At 53.0% G+C, this 19615-nt stretch overlaps 1 long non-coding RNA gene across 1 annotated transcript; it reads right to left on the bottom strand.

Moving 5' to 3' along the window:
• Positions 1-533: 533 nt before the first annotated feature.
• Positions 534-11548, bottom strand: LOC131839418 (uncharacterized). The gene is made up of 5 exons (XR_009356951.1): positions 11424-11548; positions 10707-11088; positions 5095-5181; positions 3771-4009; positions 534-3370 (listed from the first exon to the last, which is right to left on the bottom strand). It is a non-coding gene; the product is annotated as an uncharacterized LOC131839418 (long non-coding RNA).
• Between the last annotated feature and the right edge of the window lie 8067 nt (positions 11549-19615).

Raw genomic sequence — 19615 nt, 5'->3', positions numbered from 1 at the left:
CCCTGCCCCCCCCCAGGGGGGGTAGTGGAGGCCGCAGCTGGGCTCTGGACTCTGTGCCATCACCTGGGCTCAGTCCTCCCCTCTGCCCTCTAGCCGGTACCAACCACCCATCTGCAGGCCAGCACAGGGCGAATACAGGGGCCAGAGCCCCTCCCCATCCATGCTTCTGGCAAAATTCCTCTTCCTTCTGGGATCTCTGAGGCCTCTGGAGAGATGGGCTGCAGCAGGGGGGTGGACCCTACTCATAGCCCTTGGCCCTCAGAATGCCGGACCCAAGGAAGCTTCAAGCTTCGAAATGGAGTCCAGCCCGCTTGTTTTATTTTTGCAGAAACTGAGGCCCAGGGGCTCCTGGGTGGCTCAGTGGGTTAAGGCCTCTGCCTTCAGCTCAGGTCATGATCCCAGGGTCAAGCCCCGCATCGGGCTCTCCGCTCAGTGGGAAGCCTGCTTCTTCCTCTCTCTTCTCTCTCTCTGCCTGCCTCTCTGCCTGTCAAATAAAAAAGAAAGAAAGAAAGAAAGAAACAAACTGAGGCCCAGAGAGGTAAGGGACCTCACCCAAGTTTACAGATGAGTTAGTCTCAGAGTGAACCCTGGAGACTCAGGTCTCCTGGCTCCAAAACCAGGGCTCTTTCTTATTGTTGCATGTTGAGGGTCTGCGGAAAGGGGAGGGGGGCTCCGGAAAGAGCTTGGAGAAATGTTCCTCCCATCTGGGAGCAGCAGGGCCATGTGCTTGCATGGCCCCCAGCCTGGGAGACCTGCGTCCTCACTGTGCTTCTGCCACCCCCTTTCTGTGACTCTGCCCAAGTCACTGCCCTGTCTGGGCTGCAGAATGAGGGCACCGACCAGGTGAGGTCCTGGAGCCCCTCCGGCTCTGAGCCTGCACTGCCAGCCCTCTCCAGTCCGGTGCTGGATCCTCCCCAACCCCCTTCCTCCTCTCCAGCGCCTGAGCTGCTTGGAGAGGAGTGAGAGCGGAAGATAAAGCCTGTGGGAACTTGTCTTCTCAAAGGAGCTTGCCGCTTCCCCGGGGCCTCGGGATTAGGTTGGTGGCTTCTAGTCTTTTCTTTCTGGAGACACTGGATATGGCCTGAAATCCAGGCAGAGGGGCCCTCCTCCCGCTGGGCTTCCTGGCTCCTCTGGCTCTCATCATGCATGATTTGCCTTCTCAGTTCACCATCCTTTTGCATGTGGGAATCTCTTCTCCAAATGGACCCCATACTTCTTGGGGTGGGATTTGAGACCATGTGTCTATAGTCAAGGCTTCTTACAGTGGGAAGGATTTGGGCCTCTCCCTAGAGGAGGTAGGAAGAATACTGGTTAAGATCTGGGGATCTTAACTTTGGAAAACAGTGTGGAGATTCCTTATGAAATTAAAAACAGAGTTACCCTATGACCCTGCAATTGCACTACTGGGTATTTGCCCCAAAGACACAGATGTAGTGAAAAGAAGGACCATCTGTACCCCAATGTTCATAGCAGCAATGGCCACAGTCGCCAAACTGTGGAAAGAACCTAGATGCCCTTCAACAGATGAATGGACAAAGAAGATATGGTCCATATATCCTACGGAGTATTATCCCTCCATCAGAAAGGATGAATGCCCAACTTTTGTACTAACATGGACGGGACTGGAGGAGATGATGCTGAGTGAAAGAAGTCAAGCAGAGAAAGTCAATTATCATATGGTTTCACTTATTTGTGGAGCATAAGGAATAACCTGGAGGACATTGGGAGAAGGAGAGAAGTGAGCTGGGGGAAATCAGAGGGGGAGACAAACCATGAGAGACTGTGGACTCTGAGAGACAAACTGAGGGTTTTGGAGGGGGTGTGGGGGTGGGTGAGCCTGGTGGTGGGTATTGTGGAGGGCACATATTGCATGGAGCACTGGGTGTGGTGCATAAACAATGAATTTTGGAATACTGAAAAAAAAAAAAAAAAAAGATCTGGGGCTCTTGATGGAAAGTGCCCAGGTTCGAGCCCCAGCCCCCTGCTGGCGGGTCAGAGGACGCTGCAGGCGCTCAGTAATGCTTCACGGGGCCATAAGTCTAGAGTTATTCTCATGGCCTGAGCACTCTGGAGAGGAGAGAAGCCTGGAAATGTGCTAAGGGCTTCGTCTGCATTATCTCCATGTGCCTCATAGAGACCTGATGAGATAAATAATATTCGTGACCTGGCCTCCTTGAGGCTCCGGGAGCAAAGGGACTTGGAGTAAAGGGACTTGGTCAAGGCCCACGCCGGAATGGAGGGCGTCTAACACAAGTTCGCTGGCCATGGTGCTCCAGACCCTCCCTCCCATTCATTCCCCAACTGACCCCACAATACTCTCGCCGAACGGCCCCCACGCTGCCGTGCCTCAGGGTGGGCTGCTCTACCCAGGGACGGGGGCGTCCAAGATCAGGTGCCCCCAAGGTTGAGTCCTTGGGGAGGCCTCCTCCTGGTTGCCACACCGCTGTCTTCTTGTATGTTCACTAGCGCCCTCTGTCTTCCTCAGAGGGCACTCATCCCATCACGGTGGGGGTGGGGGTGGCCTCCAATTCTGGAAGGCCCTGCCTCTAACTCCCATCCATCCCATGAGAACTTCAACACGTGAATCTGGGAGAGCACAAACCTCTCCTTTCTCAAGTCTCCAACTAAAGAGCTTTTCCCGAGTGCAACATCTATGATGATCGGCCCGCTACTCCTTCTAGAAACACTGTTCAAAGTTGGGGTTCTTCCGTTTCAAGCCCCAGAAACTGACGCCGAATAGCTAAGCAGAATAATGGGGCGCCTGGGTGGCTCAGTGGTTTGGGCTGCTGCCTTCGGCTCGGGTCATGATCTCAGGGTCCTGGGATCGAGCCCCGCATTGGGCTCCCTGCTCCGCAGGAAGCCTGCTTCCCTCTCTCTCTCTCTCTGCCTGCCTCTCTGCCTACTTGTGATCTCCTGTCAAATAAATAAATAAAATCTTAAAAAAAAAAAAAAATGGAGGTGGGGGGATTTCTTGGAACACATTGGCCACGCCCCTGCAGGAAAGGCTGGGTCCCCGCACCTCCCCGGAGGGGAGGTGGCTTTTGTGCCTTTGGCTGGCTGGTGGTCCCACGAGAGATGTCTTTAAGGTTAGGAGTGCCTGAGCTTGGTCTCGGGAGTCTCACAGACCAGGGTTCTGGCCCAGTTACCACTTCCTCTTGACTGGTTGAGTTTATGGACCACCTTTCCAGGATGTGGCTGTCAGACGCACTCTCCCCATTGGTGATTCTAGGAATTAGAGTCCTGTTGCCTGGTTTGAGTTCTAGGCCTGCCCCAGGAGAGGAGAGGCAGGCCCTTGTGATTGGCAGCCCTACGGTAACCAGCTGGAATGAGGTGGGGGGTGGACCCCCGCCGCCCCAAAAAGAAGGGATTGCTGTGAACAGAACAAAGTGAGGGAATTAGAAGCTTTCCACCAGGGGATTCTACCCACTGGAAACAAATTTCTCTTTCCCTGCTTTCCCTCCCCCTTCTTGCCTCTTTCTGTCCTGTCCCTCCTCGCAACATTTATTGAGTGTTTGCTTTGTTTGGGGCACATCTTAGGCCCAGGAATAAAAAGATGAGTCAGACCCAGGGCCAACCCTAGGGAATTTATCTAATCCTGATCAGCATACAATGCTGGTCCTCCAAGCAGAGCCAAGTCAGGCAGTACCAATGGACCACAACACACTTTCCCTGGGAGCCTGGGCTCCGCCCCAAGATGCTGCCCCCCCACTCCCACCCCCGCAACCACCCCCTACCTTCCCCACACAGAGCCCCAGGCAGCCAGTTCTTACCAACTGGAGTTCCAAAATATGGAGGCTCTCTGCTGTGGCTGGCCAAAAGTCTCCCTCTTCCCCATAACAATTCTTCTGACATTTAACAGCAGCAGAATTCCCCCACGCTCACCCTCAAATTCATTTCTACTCCACGGGGTGGGGGTTGGGGGGGGGGGGGGAATGGCACTGGTGCCTTCCATTCTTGACCCTGGTTGTCTGTTGAGTCAACTTTGCGGTTAGGAGTCTGAGCACAGTTCCTGTGGACAGAAAGAGAACATTTGAATCTTATCACTGCATCCTTCTGAGCCTTTGGTTTGGAATGAATTTTCCACGATCCTTATAACAAATTACCGCAGATTCAGGGGCATAAAACAAGACCCATTTTTTATCTGACCATTATGGAAGTCAGAAATCGAGAATGAATCTGAGGGAGCTAAAATCAGGGTGTTGGCTGGGTTGTGGTCTTTCTGGAGGCCCCAGGTGAGAATCCTTCCTGGCCTGGTCTGGCTGCCAGAGGCCCTCCACACACCTGGGCTGGCAGCCCCATCCTCATGTCTCCAACCTCTGTTTCTACTCTCACACCTCCTTTCTGACTCCCTGACTGCTGCGGTCTCAATGTTTCTGTCCCCCACAAAGTCACGTGTTGAAACGCTCACCCCCAAAGATGATGGTATTTGGAGGTGGGGCCTTTGGGAGGTGCTTGGGTCAGGAGGGCAGAGCCCTTCCCTCTTTTGTAAGGGCTGGGGGTCCTGGGAAGGAGCCCCACATTGGGCTCTTGGCTCAGCGGGGAGCCAGCTTCGCCCTCTCCCTCTGCCTGCTGCTCTGCCTGCTTGTGCTCTCTCTCTCTCAAATAAATAAATAAAATCTTTTTTTTTAATTAAAAAAATAATTTTATAAATAATATCTTTTTAAAAAAAGCTGCTCCAGCGAGCTCTCTCGATCCTTCCACCAGGTGAGGACACAGCGAGCAGGTGTCATCTGTGAATAGGGAGGAGGAAACTTAGGGGAAAGCAATCCTGAAGGCACCTTGATCTAGGACTTCCAGCCTTCAGAACCATGAGAAATAAATGTCTGTTGTTAATAAGCCACCCAGCCCGTGCTGTGTTTTGTTATAGCAGCCCGAATGGACTAAGATACTGACTTTTTGTCTGGTGGGATTAGGGCCTCTGTGGTCACTCCGGGTAGACTCAGATAATCCAGAAGAATCTTCCTGTCTAGAGATCCGTATTAGAATCACATCTACAAAGCCCTTCTTGCCATGAGAGCCAACATTCACCGGCTCTGGGGCTGGGAACACGGACACCTCTGGAGGCCATTATTGTGCCTGCCACGGGTTCCTTACCTGTGAAACAGGGTGTTGATGACCTACTTCCTAGACTTGCGGGCAAGATCAGGTGAGACAGTACATGGGCAGCCCTGGACACAGCACCTGGCATAGAAAGAAACACCTGCTATCATGCACTTAGTGGGAGATTTTCACGGGGGCAGTTGCTGGGGAGAGCTCAGCATCCTCACCCCGACCTTGGCCCTGTATGCCTCCTCCTCCTGGGCACCGTCGGTCCAACTGAGGGGATGGGGGTGTGAAATCCCTGCCAGATGTCAAGTTTGTACCTAAGGTTTTTCTGGGCTCGGCACTGTCCACCCCCGCCCCCACAGTCTCTAGGCTTTTGTAGCAATCACCTGGTTTTTATAGAGAAGGGGGAGAACACTGGCTGCCTTTGAGCTACCTGGGAACTTGTTAGGGTACTCAGTTAGTTAGTTAGTTAATTAGGCCCCTCCCCCGGACTAACTGAAGCTGACCCTCTGAGGCGGGGCCCTGCAGTCTGGGGTTTTGGGAGCCCTCCAGGGGATGCCAGGGCTCCCTTAAGTTTGAGAACCCTGGGATGGAGCCCCTTCTTAGGACCACCACCTGCAGGAAGTCTCCCCACAGCAGCGGTGCAGTCGTGAGGCCCAGGGAGATGAGGGCTGGCTTCAGACAGCGCAGGTTGGAACCTGAGCAAAGCTGCTGTTCTTTCCCCATCTGTGCGCGCCTCCGCCCTTGGGCACCTCCCTTCCTGGTGCCACCAGGACACGGTGCCCAGCGCCCAGATGCTTCAAGGGAAGCTCCACCCTGCCACTCCTGGGGCGCAGCTCAGGCCCAAGGACCTATCCCTCATCACCTTCGTGTGTCACTGCGGGCAGGGCCCTGTATTCAGCTGCAGTCTCAGAGTCTGATAACTAATTTATACTCAAGTGTAAATGGCTGATGGGGCCTTCAGGGGTTACCTGCTCCTTTGAAGGGGGTGCTTGCGGGAAGCAGGAAGAAAGAGCATTCCTGGTGGGGCTTCACCCCCTTGTTGGGCACATCTGGAGGAACCGCGTGTGTGTCTTGGAGGGAGGGCTATGAACTTCCTAAATGAGGGCAGAATGGTCTTGTGGAAACAGTGCAGGACACTGTTTATGGCTGAGTCATGGTCATCACTGCCTAGTGACCTTGGGCAAGTCACTTCATTGCTCTAAGGCTTCATTTGATCTCCTGGAAATGGGCCTGATTCCTACACAGAGTCCCACAGGGAGGGTTACATGAGATTACCTTTATCAGGTGGCCCTTTCCTGTCTAGATTGCTCTCACCGGCGGCTCTGAGCTCAGCCCAACCGGGGCAGAGTCTCCCCAGGTTACAAAAGGGGCAGGTCCCTTCCTGGGACAACACCTTGTGCCTCCCGTCTGTGCCACCTGCTCAACAGATGCCTGGGGTCAGAGTGCCTAGCATCCCTGCTTCTGGAAGACTTCCCTGATGCAGCCCCAAGCTCCCAGCCCTGTGGGAGGCAGTGGGGGCTCTTGAGAGAGCCCTGAGTTGGGAGTCAGGAGCCCAGGGGCTAGTCCTGGCTCTGCCGCTGACTTGCTGTGTGACCTGCCCAATTGCCTGCCCCTCTCTGGGCCTGAGACCTTGCCTGCAAGATGAGTGAGATGTGCGGATGTGTGAAGGCCCTTCCCCCACGAGGTTCATAACCATCCCCTGGGCCCCTTAGCAGCCTGCCTGTCCTCCTGGATATGGCAATGAAGCACATTCTGCTCAGCAGTTCCCACAGCCTCCTATGAAATGTGCTCTTTTCTCCCCTGCGTGACTAAGTTCTTTGAGGAAAGGCCCTGTGTTTGTGCCTCCTCATTTGGCCTTCAGCCTTGCACTTAACACTGACCTCATGCATCCTTGTGCTCAAGAAAGACCTGCTGATAAATTCCCAAAGACCTTGGCTGTGCCCAGGAGAGCGCTTTTCTTTCAAGGTGCCATCTCCTCCAGGAAGACTTCCCAGATGCTATCTCCCTGCAACACACATACAGAATTGCTCCTCCACGCCCCCCCTGCCCCGCCCCGGCTCTGGTCATCCCTTCCCTTTCAGATTCTCTCCTAGAACAGTGCCTGGCACCGCTAATAAGTGGGGGTTGAATTCCCTTGAATTACAGTCTAAGGGGAGAGAAAGAGAGTGATGAAAGGAACCCTAGAGTCTTTGCAGGGATGGGGGCCACAGCAGGAAGGGGCTTTTCCCTAGGAAGGCCTGCAGATGGCGAACAGCTGGCCGGGGGTGGCTGTGACTCACCCCACTCCCACAGGCGGGGGATAGTGCGGGCAGGCTGCGACGAGGCTGAAGGCCTAAAGGAATTTTGATAAAGATAACACAAGCCCTGGAGTATTTCTAGAATGCAGGAGGTTAAGGGTGCGGGGAGCGGGGTCAGGGCAAAACTGCCTGATTATGTTACTTATGTATTTATTTATTTTTGCCTGGATAAAACATTTGCATCCCACGAAATCCAAAAGGTACGCAGGGGACCCAGTGAAGTCTTTCATCCAGGCGTTCCTGCCCCGCAGCTCCCTTCCCCAGAAGGCCCGCCTTTCCAGGGGCTTCTGCGTACAACCTCCCCGTATGCTTTTCCTCCCTTGCTTATCCAGAGCTGCCTATCGGCTGTTCTTCTCTTGGCTTTTTCCCTCAACTCGTCCCTGAGAGCATTTTGTATTGGCACATAGAGAGCATCCTCGTTTTTTTGTTTGTTTGTTTGTTTGTTTTCAATTTGCCTGTGTTTAGGGTTGCCAGATAAAATGCAGGATGCTAGGTTAAATTTGAATTACTTGAACCTCAGATAAAGAACAAACGACTAGGGGGGTGCGCCACGGTGGCTCAGTCCGTTAAGCATCTGCCTTGGGCTCAGGTTATGATTCCAGGATCCTGGGATGGAGCCAAGCATTGAGGTTAAACTGAGCAGGGAGTCTGCTTCTCCCTCTGCTCCTGCTTGTGTTCGTCCTCTCTCTCTGTCAAATAGATAAACACACAAATACATCTTCAAAAAAAAAAAAAAAAAGACTTCTTTTTTTTTTTTTTAAGATTTTATTTATTTATATGACAGAGAGAGAGAGATCACAAGAAGGCAGAGGCACGCAGAGAGAGAAAGGGAAGCAGGCTCCCCGCCGAGCAGAGAGCCCAATGCAGGGCTCGATCCCAGGACCCTGGGATCATGACCTGAGCCGAAGGCAGAGGCCTAACCCACTGAGCCACCCAGACACCCCCAAATGACTTTTTAGTACACGTTCGTTTCATAAAATATTTGGGACATACTTATACTAAAAAAATCCCTATTTCTTATTTAACCTGAAATTCAACCAGGCACCCTGTAATTCCATTTGCCAAATCTGGCCCCTCCTCCTATATTCCATGGGAATTCCTTTTTTTATTCCATTAAGATTTTATTTTTAAGTAATCTCTGCACTCAGTGTGGGGCTTGAACTCACAACCCTGAGATTAAGAGTCTCACACTCCCCTGAGTTTGCCAGGTGTGCCTCGCGGGAGAATTCCTTATAATTAAGTCTTTGGAGGCTTCAGGAATTGGACACCTGGGACCTGGTGTGCATCTACTCCCTGGCCTTATTCTGAATCAGACCCTGCAGGGCACCACGCTTTGGGGCCAGTGCTGGATTTCCATCTCCAGGCCCCTGTTACCACGATAAGAAATGAAAGACTGAATGGCTCGGGTGCCTGGTGGCTCAGTTGGTTGGGTGTCGGACTTGATTTCCGTTCAGGGTTGTGGGCTCTGCAATGGTCAGGGAGTCTGCTTGAGATTCTCTCTCTCTCCCTCCCTCCGTCCCTCCCCCACCACTTGTACGTGCTCTCACTCTCTCTCTCTTTCTCTCTCCCTCTCTCTCTCAAATAAATAAATAAATGAATTTTTAAAAATATTTTATTTATTTATTTGACAGAGAGAGAGAGAGAGAGAGAGAGATCACAAGTAAGCAGAGAGCCAGGCAGAGAGAGGGGGAAGCAGGCTCTCTGCTCAGTGGGGAGCTCCATCTCAGGACCCCGAGGCCCCAGTGAGGCTCAATCCCAGGACTCTGAGATCATGACCTGAGCCAAAGGCAGAGGCTTAACCCACTGAGCCACCCAGGTGCCCCTAAATAAGTAAATTTAAAGAGAAAAGGCTCTTCCAGTCGTCTGGTCCACCTCTCCCTGCTTGTGGCCCGGAGAGCTGAATGGCTCACCCAAGATCACACCGCCAGTTGGTGTAGAATGGGGCTCGGCCCCAGATCTCCCTTCTTCAGCCAGTTTTATTCTCGTGCTGCTTAGTGTGATCTGCTCATGAGGGTCGTGAGTTGTAAACCTAGGCTTTTAGAACATGCACAGACATTTGGGAAGCCATAAATAAAAGGTTCAAGTTCTGTAGGGAGAGGGGGTCCCACAGAACACGGGGAGCCCTGCTCCCTGGCTAGGGGACTTTCAGTGTTGGGTCTGAGCCCCAAATGCCTGGCTGATAGTAATAATAATAGTAATACATTAATGATAGTAATAATAATAATAATAATGGCAGCTACCTCTCTCAGCTACTTACACTGTGCCTGGTGCTTCCCCAGCTTGGCCCTGTGAGTCTCCCTGCACGATGGGAAGATCAGTCCCATTTCCCCAGTGGGTCACTAAGGCTCAGGAACAGTAAGTGATTTCGTCTGCCAAGATCCCCCAACTGTGAAGTGGCAAGCCCTGGGCTTTCAACCCAGATAGGTTTGACTCTAAAGCTCAAACCCTTTACAAACACTTATCCACAGGTTTGCGTCATTTTTTCATGCGAGAAAACGGAGCGCTTGTAACAAGCCCTCTCTTGAGGTCGCTTTCATTTTACAAGGGCCCAAAGCCGGAACTAACTTCTGGTCCATGTGGCCCGCAGGATGAAGGCCAAAATCTCCTTGGTCCTTCACCTGACGGTCAATGATCCCCATGAGCCTGCCCCAGCCCATTGTTCCAGACTAACCCCTGTTGTTCCAACCACCCCCTTCCTTTCCACCGTATCTCCACACTTTGATGACTTGATCAAGTGGGAAAAGCCCAGTAGAAGAACAGGGTAGTTCAGTTACTAGGAGTTACCTGCTGTGTGACCTTGGGCAAGTCACTCAACCTCTCTGAGTCTCCCTTTCCTTAACTGCCAAGTGAAAACAGGTATGACTAAGCCTCGGCCTAGTATCTGCGCATGGCACTGTAGACTGGTTAGTGTGCATTTTTTAAAAGATTTTTAAAACGTTTATTTATTTGAGAGAGAGAGCGATTAAGGAGGGAGAAGGAGAAGCAGGATTCCCGCTAAGCAGGGAGCCCCACACAGGACTCGATCCCAGGACCCTGGAATCAGGACCTGGGCTGAAGGCTGATGCTTAACCGACTGGGGCACCCAGAAGCCCCTGATTAGCATGGATTTTTGGAAAGAAGGAAGAAAGACGGTATTTCTTGTGTCCCCACCGTGTGCTACACCCTGGAGGAAACAAGTTGCCTCTTTCCTGGAGATTTTTCTGGAAGGGCTGCAGATGTGGTTAATTGCAGCAGGAGATGAACTTAACTGTGGCTTTGTAACTCTAGGCAGGATTTTACCCCGGCCTGTGGCCTTCCGCCAGGAATGAGGGAAAGGGCGGGGAGTTACCCTCATCTGACAGGAGAGGAAGGGACACTTACCCCCCAACCCCCTCCACGGAGCTTCAGGGGTTGGATCCTGGCTTTGTCCCCAGGGATCTCCTTTCACAGGCCACCTAAGCTGTCTCCGGTGTCCCTAGCACTTAGCAGCTTAGGAAGGCAAGACTGGGAGCCTGGGAGAAGTGGAGGGAGAAGGAGGGGCGGAGACCACCACCTGGCCCCGCCCCGCGCTCTGGTGTGCGCCTGGTCCCGCCCAGCGCCCGGTCCCGCCCTGCGCCCAGGTGTGCGCCTGGCCCCGCCCCGCGCTCACGTGAGCGTCTGGCCCCAAGTAGCGGGTAGGTTCCTAGTCCCGGCCCAGCTTTGCCCTCCCAGCGTCTCAAACCCAGCACGGCGTCTCCGGCGTCTCCGCGGCAGCGAGGGGCAGCTGGCAGGTGGAAGAAGGGGAAGGCGGATCAAAGAACGAAACCAGAGACCCCCTCACCTCCAGGTCTCCACTCTTCTTAAGGAACCCGCTGAATTTTGCATTCCACTCCCTAGCAGATCTGTGTTTGTTTTACAACGTGATTCCCTCTCCTGCCTGCCCTAAGGGTGGCAGTAAATCTGACGGCAGAGGGCTAGGATTTCTAGCCCGGGCATGGCAGTGGCCCTACCCACCCCAGCTGGACGGGCCCCAAGATGAGAGGCCCCTTGAGGCCCTCTGGTCCCTGAGGACAAGCCAGTCTTCCCTTTGCCCCCACCCTTCTCCAATCTGACCCCTACCTTGTCACCAAAATCACTCTATATCACAGCCATCTGCTTCTGTGGCTGCCTTGGCCCTTGGGGCGCCTGGATGGTTCATTCGGTTGAGCGACTGGCTCTTGGTTTTGGCTCAGGTCGTGATCTCAGTGTCCTGGGATGGAGCCCTAGGTGGGGCAAGTACTGAGTGCTCTTCAGTTTCCCTCTGCCCTCCCCCCCATGCTCTCATGTGTCCAGTCTCTCTCTCTAAAGAAAATAAATCCTAATCCCGGACACCTGTGAATATGTTACCTTATATGGCAAAAGGAACTTTGCAGGTGTGGGTGAGTTAAGGCTCTGGAGGTGGAAGAAAATCCTCCCCCCCCACCCCCACCCCGCCCTTGCTGATGGCCTGCCTGGAAGACTGAACATGCCTCACCCGCTCCCACTGCTGCATAAGCCTTACTGTCAATCAATCAATCAGTATATATATATATATGTGTCAATCAATCAGTCAATATATATGTATCCTGCTGCTTCTCTTTCTCTGATTGAAGCCTGAGGCCAGCAGGAGCCAAGGGACATTGGCTTGGGGGGTCTGTATTTGGGAGACCACTCAGAATGGGGTCATGGTGGGCAGAGGAGAACTGGCTCAGGATAGTCTAGAAGGTCAGGGCCCCTCCACTGGGGTCTGTGTCGGACCCAGGTCTCCAGGGAGGGGCTGGAGAGAGAGTGCGTTCCCCACAGGCAGCTGAGCAAACACAGGAGTTGGAAGGGGTGGAGTTGGGCCGCCTGGGGATGGGCCAGGTGGGAGGGAAGAGGGAAGATCGGGGCCTGGGTTTAGAGGGGGCGGTGTCTCTGGGGACTGAGCAGGCTCTAGGTGCTGGAAAAGCAAGGCCAGACTGCGCCGAATCCTTTCCTCTGACCAGCTTGTGGCCATCCTGGGCCCTTGGGGACACCGCACCCCCCCCAAGGGAAGGAGCGGCCCTGCCCTCCTGGGGCACTCTGCCCCTCCCCGGGGCTGCTGGCCAAGTGCAGTGTCTGGCCCATCACAGTCACAGCACAAGTTACAGGAGACTGGCCTGGCCAACAGGGCCCAGCAGACAAGGCATTTCGCAAAGAAGATCTGAGGACTGATAAAAGGAGGGGATGGGGGCGGGGCTGGAAGGTGCGGTTCCTGCGGGGGGAGGGGAGGGCCAGCCCACCCACACCATCACCCACACCCCTGGGGAGCCAGTGTGGCAGTGGCCCTGGGAGGGAGAGTCCTGTTCCTGCTCCTTCCATCTATCCACCACCACCACCCCCTACTCCGTGGGTCACTTTTCTTTTTAAGGACAGGTCCCTCCTCCCCAAGGGTAATCAGAGCCAGGATCTCTGCCACAGGTTCAGACCTCCATTTCCCCTCTGACCTCTCCTGGGCTGTGGTTTTAGCAAACAATTTGGATCCTTCTAGAGCTTGGCATCAGAGGCCTCGACCCCTTCCTTCTTAGAGGTGCTAAGAAATGCTCCGCATTCCTGAGTCAAGAGACCAGGGGCCATTCTTCTGCTTTAGCACAGGGGTGGGGCGGGGTGGGGGGTGCAAAATTTGGCCTGAATCCCCACACCCCTCCCAGGCTCTCAGCTCCTGCGGCTGCTGGGCCCACTGAGGTCTGCACAAAGCCATCATCTGGGGGCCTGGGGGCTGAGGCCTGTGCCTGAGGCCCTGGGGCAGGAATGTTGGAGAACAAATTCCTGGGGCTTCCAGCCCTGGAGGCTGGGCTTCTGTCTTCAGAGCTCCCCAGAGAAGGGCCCAGTCTGATTCCTGAGTCTCCCCATGATGCCCCTCCCAGCCTGGTTCTCCAGATGCGTTGATTGTTGGAGGTGGGAGAGGAGGGCAGGGCAGGGCAGGGAGATGTGGGATATCTGGGAAGGGGCCACACCTGTGCTGTGACCTGAAGTACATGTGTGCCCTCGGGGCCCACTACAGGATCTTGTATTTACTCCTCACCAAAGCCCAGAGAGGGTGAGTAACTTCTCCCAAGAGTGCACAGCTGATAAGTATTGGGACTTGAGAATCCCTGTCCCTAAACACTAGACTAACTGCCTCAGGGGAGGGAGGAGGAGAAGCAGAGGCCCAGAAGGGGGAGTGAACAGAACTACTTCAGGAAAACCAGCTCTGTCTCCCAAGCTGGGGGGCTATGGGTGGCAGGTACGGGGTGGAACACAGGGGACAGGAGGCCGGAGTGGGGAGTTTCCGCTTCCACCCATCCTGTCTATGGACGGACCTTCCAGGGATGTGCCTTTGCAGAAATGATTTGCTGCTAATCAATACATTGGAAACCACTGGGTTAGCCCACTTCCAAAGCCCTCCTGGCTTAAGGACCCTGGAATATCAGGGTCCTCATCTGCCACCAAGAAGTCATTCCTCCCACTCCTTACCCTGCCTCTCCTCACCTCTCTCCTCTCTGCTTTTGGGTATGGCATGCCTGGCCCCCTCCACACCCTCCCCCCAGCATAAATTCCTATGAAGGTAGAGCTCACGTCTAAATCCTCCGCCAATCCCTCCAGTGCACTAACTTAATGTTGGTGTATCTTTTTTTTTTTTTTAATTTTTTTTAGGATTTCATTTATTTATTTGATGGAGAGATATCACAAGTAGACAAAGAGGCAGGCAGAGATCTAGGAGAAAGCAGGCTCCCCACTGAGCAGAGAGCCCGATGCAGGGCTCGATCCCAGGACCTTGGGATCATGACCTGAGCCGAAGGCAGAGGCTTTAACCCACTGAGCCACCCAGGCGCCCCAGTGTTGGTGTATCTTGACCTCAGTCTCCAGATCTGTAAAATGGGGTTAATGACACTAACCCCCCCAGGGTTGTTAGGGAGATTAAAATGAGGTGGAGCAGGGGTTAAACCTTCCCCCTTCCAAGATGTGGTGAACAGAAAAATGACTTCCAAGATAGTCATTAGGACATTCTAATCCCTGGAACCTGCGAACAGTTAGGTTCCATGTGAAGGGGACTTCAGGCTGTAATTAAGGTGGCTGATTATGCACCTGGGTGGCTCAGTCGGTGGAGGAGAAGAGTCATCCTCCGGCTCAGATCAGGATCCCTGGATCCTGGGATCCAGCCGCATCAGGGTCTCTGTTCAGTAGGGAACCTGCTTCTCCCTTTCCCTCTGCCTCTCCCCCTGCTTGTGCTCTCTCTCTCTCTCCCCCTTAAATAAATAAAATCTTTAAAAAAAAAAAAAGGTTGCTAATTTGTTGACCTTAAAATAAGGAAATTATCCTAGATTACCTGGGTGGGCCTTTAAATAGGGGAGAGGGAACTGTGGCTCCAGGAGGAAGGTCTAAGAGGATGGAGGGGAGGGCTGTGAGCCAAGCGATGCGGGCAGCCTTTGGATGCTGGAAAGGACAAAGGAACGTGGACCCCCAGAGCCTCCAGAAGGAACGGAGCCTGGCCAACCCCTTGATGTTGTGCAGTGAGACCCGTGCTGGACTTCTGACCCCTGCAGCCGGGAGACCCTCCGTGTGCGTGGTTCTAAGCTGGGCTCCTGGTCCTGTGCGCCTTCCTCTCCGCTCTCCCTCGTCTTTAGTCCCCCATCTACTCTACGCCACTGCCATGACCGGCTTTTTACACCCATTTCCTACCTGAAGAAACAGGCCAGGAGAGATTATGTGGCACGTCCAAGTTCACACACGTGGCAAGGTGGAAGTGCAGTCAGACCCCAGGTTTCTGCCTCCAGCCCTTGGATGCTGACGTGGCACACTCCCTCTCCAAAGGGTCACCCTGGGATGTGAAAAACTTCATGGCTGTGCAAATTCATGAGGGTGGTTCTTTTTTTTTTTTTTTTTTTAAGGTGCATTCGTATTTATTTTTTTAAGTTTTTTTTTTTTTTTTAAGATTTTATTTATTTGAGAGAAAGAGAGAGCAAGCCAGCAAGCATGAGTGGGGAGGGAGAGGGAGAAGCAGACTCCTCACTGAGCAGGGTCCCTGAGGTGGGCCAGGATCCCAGGACCCTGAGATCACGACCTGAGCTGAAGACAGACAGACCTTAACCGACTGAGCCACCCAGGCGTCCCCATGGGAATGGTTTTTATCGTCCTGGGGTTGGCCAGGAGGCCCCTGCCTCTGCAGAGACCCCTCTCATCCCTCAAACTTCTGTTCTTGCCAACACTCATCCTCCGCTCCTTGTCCTGCGTGTCCTGCTGTCTTCCAGGAAGGGGACACAATTGCAGCCTCAGATGCTACCCCTCTCCCCACCCCCAACAACCCGTGCTGCGCCAACACCCAGGAGGTGTTCCGTGAACATGGGGCTCTCCTCCCCTGCTCACCTGACCAGAGACCACCCCGCTACCCTCTGCCCTCCTGGTAAAGGCTGTCCTCCTCCGAAGTGAGAGGCTCCATCCCGAGCCCCCGCCACCGGAGGCTGCCAGGGCTGCCCCAGCGGTCAGAGTGGGAGGGAAGCTGCATCCCCCATAGCCAGCTTGATGGGGTCAGAGGGAAAACTGCACTTCCTGCCGGGCCCCTGGAGAGCCCAGTGTCTCCTAGAGGCCAGCTGGGTCTCTGCTTGAGCTCAGGGGTTGGGGGTGGGGAGACAACACAGAGAGTGAGGAAAGGTGGAGGGAAGAGAGGAAGGAGGCAGGGAGACGCGGAGAGGGCAAGGATGGGGCAGAGCGGAGGGAGGCGGACGGAGCTGGGAGAGAGAGCCGGAGACAGAAAGTAACAGGAGAGAGGGTCAGATGCATAGACGAAGAAGCAAGAAAAAAGAGTCCGGGAAACAGGAGAGGCAGAGCAAGTCAGATGCCCAGAGACAAAATGGTGAGTGAGAGAGTTCGAGAAAGACACGGAGACAAAGAGAAACAGACTGGGCAGAGAGAACACTGTGCTTCCTGGACCCGCGGGCTTTCTTTGGCTTTTCTGTGGGTCTGTGCCGTGGAGCCTGCAGACGGGATGTCAGTTTGAGTCCTACACTGGGTGTAGAGATTACTTAAAATCTTTGCTCTTTAAAGATTTTACTTATTTATTTATTTATTTATTTAAGAGAGAGAGAGACAGAGGGAGAAGCAGACTCCCCACTGAGCAGGGAGCCCAAGGTGGGGCTTGATCCCAGGACCCCGAGATCATGACCTGAGCCAAAATCAAGGGTCAGACACCTAACCGACAGAGCCACCCAGGCACCCCTTAAAATCTTAAAAATAATAATAATAATAATTTTCATCGTCACGAACAATTGTTCCTGTCCAGCATCAAACAGGCACCCTAAATCTCCATTGATTGTGCTCTGTGGCCACCCGACATTTTGGGAAAATCTTGTTCGGGAGAATTTCCACATTATGAGTCTCACCTCCGTTTCCTGGCCTCTGTCGCTGCTCAATACTTAAGCGTGCAACCCCCAGGAGACCTGGGTTGCAGACACAGGGGCGCTGTGGGAGGAGGGACTAGGGGAGGCAGCAGCCTTGGTGGGGGGCCGCAGTAGCGGAGTGACAGGTGGCCAGTGCCTGGGGTCATTGGGGGCAACTGAGCCGTGGATCTTCTTTCCTGAAACTGTCCCTCCATGTGGTTCAGGCTCCCTTCTTGCTGTGTAGCCTCCAGGCCTGACTCAGTTACCCTCACTGGCTCTATAATTTTAATAGCATTTTTTCCAGTGGTTCTTAAAGCGCGGTCCCAGGACCTGCAGTTGGAAGCTTGTCAGCGGCACTGGGGATCTGTTTGAGATTCCAATTCTTCGCCTGCCTCCAACCTCCTGGATCAGAGACTATGGAGGAGGGCCCAGCAATCTGTGTTTAATGAGCCCCCCAGGGGGATTCTTGTGGGCAGTCAAGTTTGAGAACCAGTTTTCCCTTTCTAGTGTTGAGAAGGCATGAATTCTGCTGTTCGCTCAACCCGAGTCCCTTCACTGTACTGCCACCTGGAAAGCCCCGGGGGTTTGGGGACACCCCGGTGCACTGGGGGTGCCCTGTACGGGGTGGTGACCCTCAGTCCACTTAGACACCTCATTACAACATCGCATTTTGATCTAAAAGGTATTCTTTTTTTTTTTTTAAGATTTTATTTATTTATTTGACAGACAGATCACAAGGAAGCAGAGAGGCAGACAAAGAGAGAGAAGGTGGGGGAAGCAGGCTCCCCGCCGAGCAGAGAGCCCGATGTGGGGCTCAATCCCAGGACCTTGAGATCATAACCTGAGCCAAAGGCAGAGGCTTAACCCACTGAGTCACCCAGGCGCCCCGATCCAAAAAATATTCTTTGGCTTGGGTTGGTTTTGTTTTGTTTGGGTACCTACTATGCGCTTGGCACAAGAGAAAAGTTTTTTATTTTTATTTTTTTTAAAGATTTTTATTTATTTGACAGACAGACCACAAGTAGGCAGAGAGGCAGGCAGAGAGAGAGGAGGAAGCAGGCTCCCTGCGGAGCAGAGAGCCCGATGCGAGGCTCGATCCCAGGACCCTGGGATCATGACCTGAGCCGAAGGCAGAGGCTTTAACCACTGAGCCACCCCGGCGCCCCGAGAAAAGTTTTTTAAAAAGAACTTTGAATCTCACTGGAGTATTACAACTTACACTCGAAATGCTAAAGAATGACAGGAGAGGGGCACCTGGGTGGCTCTGTCTGTTGGGCGTCTGTTTTTGACTCAGATCATGATCCCAGCTCCTGGGATCCAGCCCTGCATCAGGCTCCCTGCTCAGCAGGGAGTCTGCTTCTCCCTCTGCACCCTGCCCCAGTGCCCCTGCCCCCTGCTCATACTCTCTCATCCTCTCTGTCTCAAATAAATAAATAAAATCTTTAAAAAAAAAAGAAGAAGAAGAAGAAGAAGAGGAACAGGAGAGGATAAAACCAAAAGTTAAGTTGGAAGAATGGTGTAACAGGCAGAAACCACTTGGTATGATGGGACGCCTGGGTGGCTCAGTTGGTTAAGCAGCTGCCTTCGGCTCAGGTCATGATCCCAGCGTCCTGGGATCGAGTCCCGCATCGGGCTCCTTGCTCAGCAGGGAGCCTGCTTCTCCCTCTGCCTACCATTCTGTCCGCCTGTACTCGCTCTCTCTCCCTCTCTCTCTCTGACAAATAAATAAATAAAATCTTTAAAAAAAAAAAAAAAAAAAAAAAAAAAAAAGAAACCACTTGGTATGAGTAGGGAAGGCTTTCTTAAGGAGGGAAGTTATTGAATTATACCTGTAGAGATGAGTGTATTAATCAAGACTTTCTCTCTTCCAACTGACAGGAACCTGACTCAGTTGGGTTAAAAAAAATACTAAAATTTATTGACTCACATGAGTGGAATGTCCAAGAGTAGATTCCCAGTTTCAGGCATGGCTGGATCTAGGTACTCATAATCATGTCATAAAGGTTTTTGTCTCCATCCATGTCTACCTCCATTTCCTCCTATTGGCTCCATTCTGAAAGGGTTCTTTTTGCAAGATGACACCAGTTGTGCAAAAAGCTAAAGAATCAGTGTAGCAAACTCAGAAAAAGTTCAGTTATTTCTGAATGCACCAGCTTAGAACACATGCTCAACCGTGAACCTACTGCCTATGGGCATGCAAATGGAGAGTTCTGACTGGGAGGATTCAGATTCATGTGTCAAACTCTAGAGCTAGGGGGTGGAGTCAGTCCCATGTGACCCATATGGGCCACCCAACAGTGGGACAGAGGTGTTCCCCCACATGGAAGCTGGGCTGTGTTATCAGAGAAGGAAGAATGGGATTCTGGGAAGGCAAAAAACAACATGTGCCTTCTCCCCAAAAGATAGAGCACATGGTGACTAGGGAAGAGGGCATTTGAGGGAGAAGGAAGGATGTGTGAGTTATCCACTGCTGCATAACAAATAACCAGAACCTCAGAGGCTTATGACAACACATATCTATGACCTTACAACTTCTGTGGGTCAGGAATATGGGTATGGCTTAATTACCAGCTCAAGGACTCATAAGGTGACAAAGTGCTGGCTGGGGCTACAGTCTCATCTGAGGCTTGACTGGGGAAGAGTCTACTTCCGAGTGGCCACAATCCTTGGCAGAATCCAGTTCCTTGCTATTGTCAGATGGAGGGCCTCGTTTCCCTGCCTGGTTGTCAGTGGGAAGCCTCCCTCAGAGCCCTGCCATCTGGGCTCCCCACCATGGCTCTCTGCTTCACCAAACCCAGCAAGGGGAACAGAGCCGCCCCATAAGAAGAGCGTGCATAATGGAGTCACCCACACATAATCATGTTCCCCCTATCATGCTGGTTGGTTAGAAGCAAACTATAGCCCTATCCGCACCCCAGG

This window comes from Mustela lutreola, chromosome 8 (genome assembly GCF_030435805.1).
Source record: "Mustela lutreola isolate mMusLut2 chromosome 8, mMusLut2.pri, whole genome shotgun sequence".
Lineage (NCBI taxonomy): Eukaryota > Metazoa > Chordata > Mammalia > Carnivora > Mustelidae > Mustela > Mustela lutreola.
The sequence above is the reverse complement of the archived record's forward strand: the minus strand, read 5'-3'. Positions and strand labels throughout refer to the sequence as shown.